Source organism: Cynocephalus volans, chromosome 4 (assembly GCF_027409185.1).
Source record: "Cynocephalus volans isolate mCynVol1 chromosome 4, mCynVol1.pri, whole genome shotgun sequence".
In the NCBI taxonomy this organism is placed as follows: domain Eukaryota; kingdom Metazoa; phylum Chordata; class Mammalia; order Dermoptera; family Cynocephalidae; genus Cynocephalus; species Cynocephalus volans.
In genome coordinates this window covers 87,096,552-87,115,230 of record NC_084463.1, presented here as the reverse complement: position 1 = coordinate 87,115,230, position 18,679 = coordinate 87,096,552, and the positions used below count along the sequence as shown (strand labels likewise).

General features: G+C 34.1%; 1 protein-coding gene across 3 annotated transcripts in view; it reads right to left on the bottom strand.

Annotated features, from left to right (window-relative positions):
• Window positions 1–18,679, bottom strand: part of GRM5 (glutamate metabotropic receptor 5) — a 496,288-nt gene that overhangs the window by 145,251 nt on the left and 332,358 nt on the right. The window lies entirely within an intron of this gene.

Here is an 18,679-nt window from a genome sequence, read left to right as displayed (position 1 = left end):
TGACTTTGAGCAGAGAATACTATTTGCCACACCTGGACTCCTGAACTTCTGAAAGTATGAGATAATAAATACATACTGCTTCAATCTTCTAGATTTGTGGTAGTATGCTACCCAGTCATCCCTCTCCTCTATTCTACCTTCCTCAGTTGGAAGGTCAATATCCTTGTTAATATTAATATTGGGGGGATGGGATACAATCTTAGGAGGTATAACTTAATTTTGAGTTTTGTCAATGTAGACTGACCTTCAAAGACTTGGGGATTATAGAAAATAACAGTAAATTAGAAAATAATAGTAAGTAATAGTAAAACAAACCTATTAGAATGGTTGGAACATCCATTCTACTTTGATTTTGGCTGTAGGATGGCTGGCATTCTCTTTTGGTTTATTGTCTTATCCTGCTTTCTCACCATCCACATCCTTTACAGAAGAGAATCTGAGAAATATCTTTGTAACCAGATTGATTACTTTGTACATTACAGAATACTTTGTTTCTCTTGTCATACTAGAGCCACTTGGATAAATGCAAAAATAGAGGCTATTGTGTCAAATGTGCAACAATCTAGAAAGCAGAATGATTCAGTTATGTAGAGAAAACACTCTGAGTAAGCTATTGTAGCCACAGGTTTATATAACCTTCTCTTTATTTTTTCATAAAGTTTTCTTGCTTAGAATAATCTTCCAGCTTTTATTCTATGAATCTTCTCGCACTGAATTGGACTAATTTCTTCTGTTAAGCTGGCAAACTTTCACAAGTAGAACCAGTGCTAAGAGTTTTCCGTTACATGTCTGTGCTAGGACAACACTCACATTTCCCCAAATATTTTCTTCTTTTCTTTATTTGCCTTTTCTATAAAGGCAAACAGACTCTGAGAGCACAATCATGGTGCTCGCACAGTGCTAAGCACAATGTTCAATCAACCAATAATTGCCTATTGGACACATTAAATTCCAAACTTTAAGGCAGATTTCATGATAATGTTGGTGAATATAACCCTCCCCTCCAAAAAATTATTCAAATCATTTTCTTTCCTATCTCTCGTAACAGACCACTAGGGACTTCATAATGTCACATGTGATATACTTTCCTCATACTTTTCTCAACCTTCATGCATACAGCTACTCACTATACTTTCTTTTAGCAAAATCTAATGAGTAGCATTTCACGTGCTAAGTTCTCTGCAGAGTACTACATATGAGGAATAAAGATAATAAAAACTATCATTCTCTACCCACTCTTCAGCATTAGAGACAGGCAAATGAAAACCCACTAGAATGATAACAGTGATCTTGTATTTAGTATTTTCTTTCTGTCAGGCATTGTTCTAAGATATGCACATGTGTGCATGCACATGCAAGCATATTATTCCTTGCCAAGTATTATATATATTGAATAAGCCTGTGAAGTAAATATTTTTACACCTTTGCTTTTCGTATGAGAAAATGGCAGCTTGAAAAGTAGTAAATTGCCCAGAGTTATTCAGGATTTAAACTCAGTCAACCCAAATCTAGAAACCAAAACTGAACCAGTATAACTTATTAAGTGTGGTCTTTCACTCAAATCATGTCCATAGCTATATACACAAAAATGTAGAGAGAAAAGTTAATTTAACTTCTGTTACACATACACACACACACACACACACACACACACACAAACCCCACTTAGAATCATTTTCTTCTTTTTTCTCCCTGAGAGTGTAATTAGAATTTGCCTTAAACCATTGAATTCATATTGTGATAAAATATCCAATTCTGTAGTGTTAGAATACACTGGTACAGTTGTTGAGTCTCTCTAACCATAAGAAAAAGAGCTATCAGAAGATGCTCAGGACACTCCGATTTTTGAACATAGACACAGAATGGATTCTCTTCACATTGTCTATCATTCAATAGTAAATGGACAGGTATATAAGGAACAGAACTAAATAACTGAAAACAAGGAAACAGCAATGGAATCAACCCTACCCAAATCATTAGAATTATTACAGAGTGGATTTAAAAATAACTATCATTAAAACATTCAAGAGATTATACAAAAATCCAAAGAATTTAGCTAATAGTGATAATTTAGGACAAATATACATTTAAGAAATTAAAAGTTCAATAACTAAAATTAAGAGCACAATAAATGCACTGTTTTCATCAGAATAAACACAACTGAAGTAAAGTTTAGAAAACTTGAACATAGAAGATTAGAAAATATCCAGACTAAAGCATGGACAAACAATTTTTGAAAACAGAAAAGCATGAAACATGATGAAAATATCTAATGTATATAATTGGATTCCCAGAAGAAGAAAAGTGGGGTAGAAACAATATTTGAAGAGATAATTGTGGAGAATTTTCCAAAATCAACGAAACACAATAAACTACATATTAATAAGTTTGATGAATCCAAACAAAATGAATACAAAGTAGGGCCGAGCCTGTGGCGCACTCGGGAGGGTGCGGCGCTGGGAGCGCGGCGACGTTCCCAGCGGCCGCGGGTTCGGATCCTATATAGGAATGGCCGGTGCACTCACTGGCTGAGTGCTGGTCACGAAAAAGAAAGAAAGAAAAAAAAAAAAAAAAAAAAGAATGAATACAAAGTAATTCATGCCTAGGCATACCATGGGAAGCTGCTATAATTTAAAGGCAATGTGCTTAAAAGGAAATTACAGGAAGTTAGAAAAAGAAACAAATTAAACCCAGAAAAGGTAGAAATAATGGAAAAAATAAAGATGTATATCGAGAATTGCTAAAAAAATTGTACAGTAAAAGAAAAATGTAAAGTCAAAACTGGTTCTTTGGAAAGACTAATAAAACTGATTAACACTTGGCAATAATAACCAAGAAAAAATGAGAAATGCATAAGTCACAAATACTATACATACAAAAGATAATTTTAAAAGGACAGTATAAGAGGATGTTATGTCAATAAAAAAGATATTATATCAATAAATTTAAAGCTTAGATAAAATGGATAAACAATTAGTGAAATATAACAAAACTAAAACAAAAGAAATACAAAACCAGAATACTTTTACATTCAAGAAATCAATGGAAGTTTATTTAAAACCTTCCCCCCTCACCCTCCACACACAAAACCCGGTTCACTGGCATCACTGACAAATTATTTCATACCTTTAGGTAACACTAATGCTGCACAATTTTTTTTCAGAGAAAAGAAAACAAGAAATACTTCTCAACTTATTTTATAAGTTCAGAAAAACTGTAATAACAAAATATGAAAAGGATGTAACAGGAAAGAAAACTTGTAGACTAAGCTTTCCTAAATTTCAATGAAAAATTCTGAATTAAATATTAATAAATCATATTCAGCAACATATAAAAACGATAATGCATCATGACCAAGTTGGGTTTACCCCAGGAATGCAAAGTTGGTTGTTATTCATTGTGATAAGAAGAGATAACATGAGATCTACCCTCTTAACAAACTTTTTAGTGTAAACTACCATCCTGTTAACTGTAAGCACAAAGTTGTGAAGCAGATCTCTAGAAGTTTTACATCGTGCATATGCAAAAGCTTTAACAGCAACTCCCCATTTTCCCCACTTCTCCAGTCCCTGGAAATAACCATTCTCTTTTCTGCTTCTATGAGTTTGGCTATTTTAGATATCTCACATAAGTCTTTCTGTTACTGGCTAATTTTATTAATCATAATGACCTCAAGTCTCATCCATGTTGTCGCATATGGCAAAACGGTGCAACAACTGTAGAAAACAATATGGCATGTCCTCAAAATATTAAAAATACAATTTCTGTATGATCCAACCATCTCGTTTCAGGATATTTATCCAAAATAATTAAAATCAGGATCTTGAAAAGATACATGCACTCTATGTTTATTGCAACACCATTTACAATAGCTGAGATATGGAAACAATCTAAACGTCCACCAGTGGATGAATGCATAAAGAAAATGTAGTATATGCATACAAAGTTAGTTTAATACTCTAAAATGAATCACTTAAATTCACCATATTAACAATGGAGAGTCAATAAATTAAAGAAAATATGACAAATTCAACATCATCCTGATAAAAAGTTCTTTGCAACCTAGTTAAAAAAGAGAAGAAAAAACATAGAGGAAACACTCCAGGAAGCAGGACTGGACAAAGACTTTATGAATAAGATCCCCAAAGCACAAGCGACAAAAGAAAAGATAAATAAATGGTATTATATCAAACTCAAAAGCTGCTGCACAGCAAAGGAAACAATCAACAGAGCAGAAAGACAAGCTACAGAATGGGAGAAAAAATTTGCAAACTATATATCTGATGAGGGATTAATATGAAAAGAACTCAAACAACTATACAGTAAAAAACTCAAAAATCCAATTAAAAAATGGACAAAGGAGATGAATAGACATTTTTCAGAGGAAGACAAACAAATGGCCAACAGGTATATGAAAAAAATGCTTAGCACCTCTAATCATCTGAAAAATGCAAATCAAAACCACATTGAGATATATTATTCCACTCTAGTTACTCTGGCTATTATTAAAAAGACTGAGAATAACAAATGCTAGCGAGGATGCAGGGAAAGGGGAATTCTTTTACACTGTTGGTGGGACTGTAAATTAGCACAGACATTATGGAAAACAGTATGGAGGTTCCTCAGACAACTACACATAGAACTACCAAATGATCCAGCAATCCCACTACTGGGTATATACCCAAAAGAATCGAAATCATCATATTGAAGGGATACCTGCATTCCCATGTTCAACACAGCTCTATTTACAGTAGCCAAAATATGGAACCAACTTAAGTGTCCATTGACAGATGACTGGATACAGAAAATGTGGTGTATATATACACACACACAATGGAATACTACTCAGCCATAAAAAAGAATGAAGTTCTGCCATTTGCAACACCATGGTTGAGTCTGAAAAAAATTATGTTAAGTGAAATAAGCCAGACAAGGAATGAGAACTACTGCATGTTCTCATCCATAACTGGGTGCTAAGATGGAAGGAAGGAAGGAAGGAAGAAAGGAAGGAAGAAAGGAAAGAAAGAAAGAAAAAAAAGGACCACAATAACACATTAAAATTTCAGAAGCAGAGAATAAACCTAAGGATACTAGAGATGGGGGGAAAGGAAGATAGAGGGTTTAGGGAGTGATAGGTAAGGAAAAGAGCATAAGGAAATATCACTATTTATAATAATGAATATGCTAATAATTAAAAAAACAAAAACAAATAAATAATTTCAGTTATTTCTCAAAAACAAAAAAACAAAAACTTCCTTGTTCTGTGCCAGGGTCTTTAATATGTAAAGATCGTACACAACAGTGAAATGTTGAAAAACTTCTTCCTGATATCTAAAACAAGTAAAGAATGTCCTCTCTTACTGCTTTTCTTCAATATGTTGTTGAATGTTCTATCCAGTTCAGTAAGGAAAGAAAATAAATAAAAAGGTGTGAACTGTCATTATTCAAGGATAATTGGTTTATATAAAAAATATGAAATAATCTGTAGATAAATTACAGATACACTATTGGAAATAACAAACAAATTTAGGAAGTTTGGTGACCATTAGCTCATCCCACATAAATGAATCTAATTTCTATATATCCACAATAATTATAAAATAAAAATTTAAGTATACCATTTAAAAACCACTGGATACATAGAAATCAATCAAAGCAAGATGTGCAGAATATCTCCATACATGTAAGAGAAATTATGGAAGAATTAAATTTATAGAGTTATACCATATTTGTAAATTTATGGAATCAACAGTGTAAAATTGTTTATTCTCCTGAAGTTGATCTATATATTCAATGTAATCCCAATCAATACTCCAGTTGGTTTTTCTTGTATGTGGGTGAGGTGTGGAGTATATTTATAAAACAGATTCTAATATATGTATGGAAATGTGAAAGAATAGCTAAGATAATCTTAACAAAGACCAAGTTGGAGAAATGTACTATTAGATAACCGGGCTTACTATAAAGTTGTATAATTTGCAGAGATAGATAAATAGACAAATGGAACAGAGTTCCACATGCATATAGAGACTTGATTTCTGACAAAGGCAACACTGCAAAAAAGTAGGATATACTGTTCTTTTAAATAAATTATTTTGGTAAATTATGTATATATCTAGGAAAAAAGTCTTGATACTTAATCCACACCATTTATGGAAATTAACTCCAGATAGACTGTAGATCTAAATATGAATGATAAAATAATAAAGTTTTTAAGTAATAAAAAAGGAGATAGATATTTTTATTATCTTAGAATAAAAAAGATTTCTCAAACGGGACACAGAAAGACTAACATAAAAGTTATGATAGTTAAATGTTTTTATAATAAAATTAATAACTTGTTTTTATCAAAAGACATCACTAAGTGAGTGAAGAGACAGTTCACAAATGAAAAGGTCTGTGTGTATGCATGTGTGTGTGTGTATGTATGTGTGCAGACAATAGATATATCAGAAAAGAACTCATTTTTAAAATATATAAAGCATTCCTATAAAATAATATAAAAATAGAAGATCCCATATGAAAAAAAAAGGCCAAGAAGCTTGAACAATTCACACCTCGCAGAAAAGGATTTGAAATAACCAATAAATTTGAAAAAGTACTCAATTTTAATTATTAGGGGATACATGTTAAAAACCACTATGAATAGCATTACACACCTGCCACAATGGCTGAAGTTATAAAAGACACACAGTGCATCACAAAGTGTGAAGCAACTGCAATTCTCAATTATTGATGATAAAAGCATAGGTTGGTATAATCACTTTGGAAAACCATTTGTCAATATCTGCTACAGCTGAATATAAGCATACATTACCCAGCAATTCCAACCCTAGGCATGTTCCTAATAGAAATGCTACCGTATGTGCTTAATTCCACTTTAGTATGCATCACATTGCATTTCAATTCTTTACATGCTTCTCTTTTCCACAAAACTGTTTCAGTTCCATGGTCCCCGCACTTTACTCATTGTTTGCCAATAGAACAGGTGCTCCTTAATACTGAATAAAAGGAAGAAATGTGACAATTGTTAAAGAAAGACTTTGTTTTGAAAAGGAAGAGAAAGATACATTAGCAAATTAAATGGATAAGTATCTTAGAAGGATATGCTGAGGTTTCAGGTTTGTGGAGGATTTGAGAAGGTATGTCACATTTTCTCTCTTCAAGATTAAAGTCTCTTGGGTTGACAAAACTTTGATACATAAACTAATTTGGAACAACCTGAAGCTATATACAAGCAAGTGGCAAGTGTTATAATGTACACCTGAAAAAAAGTTGAGCAGTAGGGGTATCTCCAGGAATAAGGGTAATCAGAGCAGGCTTTAAAGAAAGGACTTGAACTAAGTTTTTATCTATCTATAGGTTTTGTATAGGCTGGGACAAATGGGATTTTCCAGATAAAGGGACCATCTGGCAAAAGGATGGAGATTTTTTTAGCATGTGTAAGTGTTGGTAAGAATTTCTTCTATTCTTTATTTCTTTATTGCCCCCATGAAGATTTAAGCACTTTCCAAAGATCTGTCCTACAATTACAAGTATTTGCCTGATGGTTTTTATTTGGACACCCTATTCTCATTTGAAACTGTACTTAAAATCAAACTCATCTTCTTTCCTCCCTAGTCAGTTGCCCTGTCTGTACTTCTCTCAAGTCATCCAAATTTTAAAGCTTAGACTCATCGTCCCACATTCCCCACATCCAGAGTCAAGTAAAGGTCTCAACATATAAAAGGCATTTTATAAATGTTTACTGAATCAAAAAAAAAAAAAAAGTATTGGGAGTCCACTGTGACTATGTAGAAGGTTAAATAGAAAGATTGAGTATGGAAATGCAGAAAAAATAGATGGCCATAACTGAGGGTCTGGACATCCTCACACATAAGAGAATCAATCAAATACAATATTCGGAAAGTTAGAAACACTGGATGCTGGGAACTGCAGCTCTGGTTTCATGAACTCTAGGATAAAAGCCCTGAGGTTAATTACAACTATGACAAAGAACTCAGCAACAGGGCTCATTAGAAAAGTCAAAGTATTTTATTCTTTATTGAAGTTACTTGCATTTCATAAAACTTAATTTAATGTCTTTGATTTTATTGTAACACTCATAAAATTCAGCATATCTAATTCAGTGTTATATATCTCTAATTGATTGATTTTACAGCTATGATTGACTAGAGCTCCACTCCCAGCCCTTCTTCAGAGGGATGAAGTGGGCTGTAAAATTCTCCAGAGGACATTATTCATTTAGCCTTTAATATATTATTTGCAAACTAAACAAACATTTATCAGGCATCTACTATATTTACTATCTATGCTATCATTTGTGATACACTAACAAAGACATTTTTTATCCAGTCCCCATCCCTGTAACTACAATGCTCAGTTAAAATTTATTCTGTTTAAATTGCTCACTCTTTCGGTAAAATTCCATAACTAATCTCTCATTCTGTTTCCTCCTAACTGCCTTTTAGAATAATGCCTCTAGGGCAGAAGTCATGAGTTGAGTGCCTAAGGGTGTTTTTCAATATCTTCAGAGTTAGCTAGGCCTAACACAAACCAACCTGGCTACGCTGGGTGAGCCTGCTGACCTCTCTACTGTCCAAAAACCCCACTCCCAGTTCCCACCATTTTCTTAACCCGCAGAGGCATGTAGATGGATTGCCCCTGTGCAAATCCTCGCTACCCCCCCCACCACTTCCCTGTAAATATACCATATCTCCTGCCATGGGGAAGGTGCAGCTCAGATACAAAATCTGCTATATTTTCCCATAGCCATTTTGTAAATAAACCTTTTTTTCTCTACTGCAAAGACACGTGCTTGGGTGATTGGGTTTCCATGGTGCACAAGTGAAGGGATTCCATTAGGTTTGTTAACACCTCTACCCCATACACACTTGAAGTTTCTTGGGGGCAGGAATTGTATCTTCTTTATAACTATATCCCAGTGCTTGGCAAATAAACAATGAATAAATATTTGTTGAATTAAAGAATGATAAATTAAACATTGCAAATGCTATGATTTAGATATGCAGAGGATGCCACAGGAAGCATAAAAAGAATAATAATTACTGCCTAGCACAGTGTATTTCTGAGAGTAGATTTTCATTTGTGTTGATAAGTGTTGGAAAGAATAAGTGAATAAAACAGTGAATCTCTCAGTTCAAGTAGTTCATTGTTTTCAAGCTGCTACATAATGAAAGTAATTATTTTAAAAATTACAGTCTTGATAAGTTAATGTGTCTTCAAAACTTGAAGTTAATTCATTCATTTGATCAACACCTGTTAATTTAGTACCTACTGTGTGCCATTCACTGCACTTAATGCTTATGGTCAAGTGATGACCAAGACATGGTCATTTTATTAAAAGAACTCAGTAATTATTCACCTGAAATTGTTGAAAAGCTATTTATATTTGAGAAATGAAAATAATCTCTTCTGATTACCTAACTGCTTGAAAAAATACTTGAAAGCTGTGGAAATTTAGTTAGAGTAATGGGATAAGTGTTCTACAAATAAACTAATGACTCCTTAAATTCTTCTATTGTTGGGCAACCTATAATTTCACATTTTTGTTTATGTTAGTGTCCAAAGAAGTTAATTTTACTGTATGCATTTATATGACTGGAAGGTATATATGCAACATGCAGTAACTTTTATTCAGTTGTACATATGCAGTATTATCCAGAAGCCCTGACATGTAATATAATGGGTAGTGTTTTCCTCCTGTTATTCACTCTTGTCCTTCCCTTTAGTAAACACGTTTTAATTGTAGAAGACCTTGGCTAGTCTCAGCCAAAGAGGGTAATTTCTTCCTTGGCCACAGTTACTGGTTTAGATAAACCTCACCAATATATTTAGCACTTATTTTCAACATTTAACACAGTTTAGCAATTGGATCATCCTTCCTCCGTCGTAATTGTCTCATTTATTTATTCACTCATTTATTCAGCAGACATTTGCTTAACATCTCCTATATTCTGGGCATTGAATTTAGGTACAAAACACCCAATAGAACAGAAAAGACATATTTGATGCCATAAGAGTGAAGAAAACATCAACACTAAAATTTCATAATAATTTTTGATTAAAAATTGATGACAGGGAAAGAACAACAACAAAGAAGAAATATCAGAAACTCATTTGACCTAGTCTGGGGGCCAGAAAGACTTCTGTGAAGAAATGAACAGTTAATCTGAGCTCTAAAGATGAGTGGTAATTAACCAGGTAAAGAAACATGCCAGTAATAACTAATCAGGTAAGTCAGTATCTTAGGAAGAAGAAATATCCTATTCAAAGTTCCTAAGGCAGGAAGAAGTATGACTCCTTTAAAGAAATGAAAGAAGGCCAGGACAGAGAACGAGGGGACAGCAGCACAAGCCACAGTCCCCAGTGTTCTAACCTCACACGTCACTTTAAATTTTAGTCTTCGGACTAAGAACAGTGAAAAGTCACTGAAGAGTTTTTAAGGAAGCAATGACAGGAGCACATTTGTGTTTTAGAAACATTACTCTATACACTGCTTAAAATATGTAAAAGTAATGAGAGGCAAATATAAATGACACAATTAAAATTAAGGTGTGATTGCACCAGTTCAGGAGAGAGGTCACTGTAGTTTGGATCATGGCAGTGTTTGAAAACAGCGAGGAAATCTGAGAGATACAGTATTGAAGGATGGAACGGTGTGTTTTTTGACTGGAGAATATGAAGGAAAAGAGAAGATTATATGACTTTCAAATCTCTTGTTTAAACATCCATCGAGAAAGGATACATAGAGAATAACCAGTTTAGGGGAGAAGATTATAAATTCTATTTTATGTATGGTGACTTTCTAATACTCAAGTAGAGATGTTAAATATACTAGTTTGGGATTCCAAAGATTTTTCATTGGAGATAAAAATCTGAGAATGATGAATCAGGCCTCTTTAGGTTGTAATAGAAATCAAATCAAGCTAGCTTGTGTAAGTACATGTCTATATATGTCTATCTATTTATCCATCCATCTGGATTTTATTGCCTTATATTTCGGGGAAGTCTACTCATAGAGTTGGCTTCAAATATCACAATATTCTGGGGCTCAAATGATTTCATTAGCCCCTTCAGTTTAGAAGTTGAGAGAAAGCTAGATTGAATTAGTCTGGAAAATGTGAAAGGTGAATAAGTTGAACAGCATGTGCCATTATTCTCAGGATTATTTCTGTTGATGTCACTTGGCTTTACCATACTTGATTTATATTAATTAAATTCAGTAAGACACAAGCTTGACCACATTCTAGACACACCCATTTTAAGTAAGGCACTGTTCTATTAATGAGATCTTGAACTTGGGTCTTACTCCCTCAACCCTATGTTTCATGTCACCTTCCTCACTCCATCTTCTTCATCTGTTTTTAACTTATTTTTTATTTTTATTTTTTATTGGTTATGAATATTCATGAGATACAAAGCTGATTGTCACCCGTCATGCCCGTGATGTGGGGACCAGATTCATACTGGCTGTATACAAATAACTGCAAATTGCATTTGTACCATGTGTCCCCCACCCAACTATCCCCAGCCTCCCCCTGCTTCCCCTCTTCTCCTCCACTCCACTTTGTAGCCCACAGAATGTTCTCTCCCTCTGCAAGTCAATGCACTACTGTGGTCTTTTTTTCCTTCCTTCTTTCTCTCTTAGCTCCCACAGGTGGGTGAGAACAGATGGTATTTATCACTCTGAGCTTTGCTTATTTCACTCAACATAAGTTTCTCCAAGCTTAACCATGTTGTTGCAAATGGGAGAATTTAATTCTTTTTTTATGGCAGAGTAGTATTCCATGGTGTATATATACCACAGTTTCCTTATCCAATCATCCACTGATGGACATTTAGGTTTGTTCCATGTCTTTGCTATTGTAAACAGATCTGTGATGAACATGGGAGTGCAGGTATCCCTTGACATCTTTTTAATGAAAACAAACAAACAAACAAAACAAAAAAACCCGAGAGTTGCTACAACTTCAATTATTAAACCACTAATTTTCTTACACGGAACCTAGTCTAGGATCCTTCCCCTGACACTGTCCTGATTCTATGAGTAGTAACTTTAATGACACTCTCAACGTCAAAAGTTTTAGTTTGATCTTTGATCTTTCATCATGTCTTCTTCTCACCTCCCATCACATCACCCTTACCATTTTCCTTCTAGGGCCATCCCAATGGTCTAAAAAGCACTCAGAAAGAACTATAATAAGCAAAATAGTGAAGAAGGAATGACAACATGGGATTCGCCCTGTCTGGAGTACCCCATGATATAAATATACAAATTTCCCACTTAACTCAGGGCATTCTTGAAGAGTCTACTTCAGGCACGTGCACACACGCACACACAGACACACACACACACACACACACTACATAGATATGAGTATACATATAATATATATGTATTATATATATATATATTTAACTCAGAGCTGTATTGAGGGACCTCTTAAATAAGGATACCTATATCACTTGACTAAAGGAAGTGGGTAAGTTGGAACAAATTTGGGAATCAGAAATTCATGACTTTGTTAAATATCCTGTGAGAAAGGTAGCTGAAAATCACAGATGAGAGATAATTACAGTGAGAGTTATGCAACACTTTATTGCTTTTGTAAGATATCCTCAAGAATGATTCTACCTCTCGGAGTCAATGTCCTTTATTGACTCTAGACCTCAGACTCTTCTCTTCAAGACACCTGAGTGTGCTTGCTCTTAGATCCTTTCCAGAATTTCAGTTTTTCTCTTTGCATTCCCTCCCTTCTTGGACCTTCAGATTTGCACAGGGCTCAACATATTTTTTGAAAACAAATAACAATAGTTTTAATTTGCTCCTATCTCCTCCTGAGTTATATCATAGTTCTTTTCTCTTCACTTCCAAAGTTATATTAATGGAGCACACTTTATAGTTCCACTTCTTCATCAATTTCTTACCTTCTGAAAGTCATCTTCCCTTATAACCTTTCTATAGGAATTACTTTGTAAAGTGTGTAAACGCTGTCATAACTTTTTGCTGTTGCAATTTTTGTTCTTCTTTCTTTTATTTCTCTGGAGTCCTTCATTCTTGAACTTCCTTCCTCTCTTTGCTTTTATTACCCAGTGCTATGTGGTTTGGGATTACTTTTCTGAACCCTTATTCTTCCTTTTCATTTCTAGATTATATTTCCCCTGTTGTCCACAAACTTGCAAAGCTGAATTCTTGTCTCTTAAAATTCATATTGTATACCCTTTTTCAAGAAATCTAACCATTTTCATGGTGATTACTTGTCCTATTTGTTAAATATTCTAAATTGTAGCCACCAAGTCTACTACCACACATTTAACTATGAAAAATCTAGTGTTCACATAGAACACACCAAGATTACCAAAATTGTTAGTACAACTAAAAATGTATGATTTCCATTTGCTTTAAATCCATAAACTGTCTTTAAGTAAACTGACAGTCAGAGCCTAGACTAAATAACTTACTTCCCTGTGTATCAGTGTACAGCTCTGGGGCTGCTGGGAAGCTGGATGGACAAAGGAGGCAGAGCCTGGAAGATGCCAAGCAGCAACACACAACTTTCTTGTGAATATAATATAAAAGTTAAGCAACAGTATAGCCTTGGAGAATAATGATTTTAACAAAAAAAAACTGAGCTTACAATTCAAATAAAAAAGGAAACATTGGCTATGGTCAGGTATGGTGTTGGATATAAACATATGTATCAGTAAATACACAGAACAGTGAGCTATTTATCTAATCAGCTATATGGAAACTACTACCAGAATAATTATCAGTCATTCAATACCTGAAACATGTCTTTGTTTTTTGTTTTTCTTTTTTTCTGTTTAAATCCTACTTAATCTTTGAAGGATATATTCTGGCATTAATTACTTCCTGACACTTACTCAATCTTCCTTTCTCTCTCAATAGTAAATCAATTTTTCATACACCTGCTTGTGATGTTCTGTTTGTGTGACTATTTTGCAATTCTCTCTAATAATAGTGGAACAGGGTCTATTCATGTGTTTGCCTGTTCATGCTACCACTAATTTGTGATCTCTATGAATTAAAATTTGTATTCTCTCCTTTCTTCCCTCTCTCCCTCCTTTATTTCCATCCTTGTTTTCTTCCTTCTTTCTTCCTCCCTCACTCCCTCTCCACCTTCATTCATTTTGTTTTCTTTGTATTTACCACATTGTCTGGTTCATTTCTCACAATTTCTGGTTCACTATAGCTGCTCAATAGCTTTTAGTTGTTTAAACTGAACAGTTTTTTAATCAGCTGACATTTTAGGCAACCATTTCATATTGAACATTTTCAATAATGTCAATGTCACAACTACCTTGGATAGTTAAGTTAACTCATAAACAAAAACAGATTCTTTGCTTCCAGATCATATCAGCATTATACCATTAACAAAGTTTCTATCCGATTTTTAAGGCATTTTTTCTTCTAACAATTGCTGACAATGAGTCATAGCTACAATGCCGCCACAGGCAGGTCTCAGAGGATTATCGTCCCCACAAAGCAGTTCATTAATTTCACACTGTGGTTCATTAATGGTATTGTCGATGCCCCTGTGAGGTATGGGCGTTTGTGAATCCCTGATGTTTCCTGATTACTTGGCTTGCACTCTATTCCTTCACCAAGAAATCATTCCCACTATGTTGTCACAGGGAAAACAGCACCTAATGGCGCATCACATAAACTATGCACACAGTCACCTTCTATTATTTAGCTTTTTATATTGTACCTGTTAATTTTATTTACTTATTTATTTAGCTTTTGCTGGGCTAAAGCATGTTAATGATTTCCTGGGTATAATGTAATAAACTATGCACGGAATTATCAAATGTGTCTGTCTGTTAGCATTGTCCTCAAACTCACTAATACTCACTCCAAATATCTTGAGTTTTATTTAGAAATTAGTTTATTGTATAAATTAATTCATAGTTGGTAGTTTAAAAAGAACTCTTTCCACTTTTGTGGAAGAGTCAACATCTACTTGGGATAAATGAAAATTGATTATATAGGACAAAAATCACTCAACAGCTAAAAATAATTTAATAAGCACTAATATGTGCACTTCCTTGCGATATAGTGATAAGAGATAAAAAGAGTATTCATACATAGGGAGCTTTTTTCCCCTGAGGGATTGGCAGTAAAAATAAATACACACATACACACATAAACTGTATAATAAATTCAAATAGCATTATATTCTGAAATAAAACAGTAAAATGCAATGAATTAGATAGTAGTGGTGTAGGGAATTGTGGTACTGCAGCTGGAGGGGTAAGGAAAGAGCATTCTGAATTGGTGGCTTTCAAACTGCCACTTGAAAGACAAGAAGGAAGCAGTCATAGGGAGATCTACTCTGATGCAGAAATAAGCATTGGTATGCTCTAAGAATAGAAAGAGTGAAGCTGAAGCATAACGAACCGAAAGGAGAGAGTGGTAGGAGATTACTTTGAAGAGGTAAAGAGGGAGCAATCACATCTGATTTGTAAGCCATTTTGCTCTAAATGTGATGCGAAGTCATTTGAATGTTTTAAGCAGGGCAGTTACATGATTGATTTATGTTTACAGATTATTCCAACTACTCTGTGGAGAATGTACTGCAGAGGATCAAGAATGGAATTAGAGAGTTCAATTGAGAACACAGTGTACTAATCCTGGTAAGAAATGACGGCTTGGAGCCGAGAGGTGCAAGTGTTGGTGGTACCGATTAGTTGCACTGGAGATACTTCGAAGGTAACCACAATACAATTTGCTGTTGAACTGGATGTGAGGAGTATCTAGTTAACACCTGGTTGTTAGATAATCTCTTTCAATTTTAATTGTATTTAATTTTAAATCATTTTATTCCCATTACTCAGGTATCTGATGATGGCTATAACTAAAGTGCAAATGGACAATGGACAACTTATTTTCTTATGCTCTGGCCCTAGGAGGCCTAGAGAAGAACTCAGAAAAATAGTCTTCAAATTTCAGTACAAAACTCAATAGCATCCGTAAACTATTGACCAAAAGTAGAACTTCTCGTATTTTAATAAATTCTATTTGAGTTTATAATTAAATATAGCCTAATGAAAACCAATATATTATGGCATGTAGATCTGGCTAGAAAACTTTTCACTTACAGTGAGAACATTTTTTCAGTCATATAGAAAACGTCCAAAGGAAACAAAATTATCCAAATATTTTATTCACTAATGTCAAAGACATCAAAGATGAACACAATCTCTATACTTTATTTGCTCAACGAGTGAGAAAATTATATTCATTATAACTATATAGTCATAGATGCATCATAGAGAAATAATTGTCTTTAAATCAGACCTCTGGGTTTGATTCCAACTACTCTTAAAAGATTAGACCTTGAGCAGTTAGTTAACCCCCATGAAACGTACTTTCATTATCTGCAAAATGTGAGACAAAAACACCACTCAATCAGTTACTGTTATGATTAATGTTAAAATATAAAAAGTACTCATACAAAGCAGACTCTAAATGAAAGGGTCATTGTAAAGATAAAAAAAAAATTCATAATATAATGCTCACAGCACCTAGTACAGGATCTGGTACTTTGTAGGCACTTGATAAATATTTGTTTAATGAATGAATACTAGAACTACTAACTGTGATACTGAAAAGACTGCTCTGTTTCAATAGTTATCTTCTCATATGTAAAAACAAATCATTCCTTCTCATTTCATTCAACAAATATTGATCCGATGACTAATCTGTATTAGGCACTGCGTTAGCGTCTGAGTACTGGGCATAATATATGTAACTTTCAAACAAGTCACTACAACAGATCCCTGAATAGGCAATTTCCATACACTGTGGTGAGTTTGGCAGCACAAAGAACAGTATGATCTAATTCTTAGGAACCTAAGATTTCTCAGAGAATGACTGAGATGTATGAGCCATACAAAAATGGCAGAAGATCTGAGGTGACGGAGGCATGTTATGGGTGGCGGAAGGAGTATAAATACTAGAGAAAGCACGGTTCATTATGGGCCTGTATAGCTACAATGTAAGGAACTTGTACACTACAAATATGCTTACTAATTTTGTTCAGTTTGTCACTCACTAACCTCTCTAGGTGCTGATCCTAGATAGTCCCTTGGGCACTATTCACACTTTCATCTGGATTCAGCTTTAGCAGACCACTTTCTCTCCATAGCTCTGTTTTTCTTCTGTTCCCTCAGCTTTGAGGTTGTGCCTATGCCTCCTGGTGCCCGACATTAGTTCATGACCTGTGCCGCCTTCCTTTCTGCGCCGCCTTCTTTTCTGCGCCCTGCTCTTGGTGTGAAGACAGAGGCTCGGCTGTGGAACACAGTGATACACATATCCAACAGCCACAATCCCAAACTAAGCCCGGGTGGTATAATGGTTCTGATGCTTTTATTCTAAAGAAACACTTTTTTGTTTTGTCCTTTATGGAGGAGACATGTTTAAAGTTCCTTCTTTATGCCATACATCATCATGCATACTAGGGAATCAAAATATTCTGTCCTTCAGAAGCTCATTGTCTACCTGGTAATTAGCATAAAAACAAATGCACAGCACAGCAAGAAAGATGCTGATAAAAATATGTGCAAAGGTCTAGTAAGACAGAGGTAATTCTTATCTGGTAGTCAATTTATGCATGCAGATAAAGAAGAATAAAACTGAGCATATATAACACAAATGCATGCATTAGCCATCAAAGCGTTATTATTTTCTGCTGTATTTATGATCAAATCAACCATTTATGTTACAGAAATTGTTTTAGAATATGAGAAGCTTTCATGAACCTAACTTTCAGATATATGATTGAGAATATCTGATTCTAACTTAATTGCCATAATGATATATTTTTTAACAGAACTCAATCTGTGTTTTGGGAGAAGAGAAACTTCATCGTTATGGGAAGAAATATTATGAACCTTGAACAAAGAAAGTGATATAATGAAATAGATTCATTCATTGAGATCGGATAGTATGTGCAACTCTCCAATGCCATCTTTATTCATGATGCTTTATCTTTTTAAGAGGATGAATTCTGAAAGAATCACAATTTATTTATTGATTCACCTACTTTATTTATTTATTTATTTGTTTATTTATTTATTTATTTTTTAAGCAGTTTAAATTTTATTGACCTCCCAGTTTTTTAGAAAAAGTTAAATTTAAGGTCACACCTCTAAGTTCGATGTATGAAGGAATACAAATTAGTCCATGTTCCCCAAATTTACTAGAGTATAGAATCATATTCATAAATACATATAAAATTCTTGTGAAGATAGAAGGGGACTGTCCAGGTTTTCTGAGACACTTTGCAAAGTGACTCAAGGCACAAAATGTACACTACTGTGAATACACACATTCTAGACTTTGTGCCTCTGATACAGCCCATGAACGATTTGGCTTCATGACTGTTATAAAACTAAATGTACTGAATGAGATTCTGCTTTTAAGTGAAAAACCACAAGGCCTTTAAATATCATGTAGATAATTACTCCAAAATATGGAGAGTACAAATACAAGCACTTTATTTTAAAAAGAAAAGATCAATGTAAGTTTAAAAGTGTTTAAATGCTTCCATTTTTGACAATTCAGTTAAGAACCTATACAAGTTTATTCCCAGAAGCTAATGCATCACTAGTCTCTAAAAATGAAATGAAA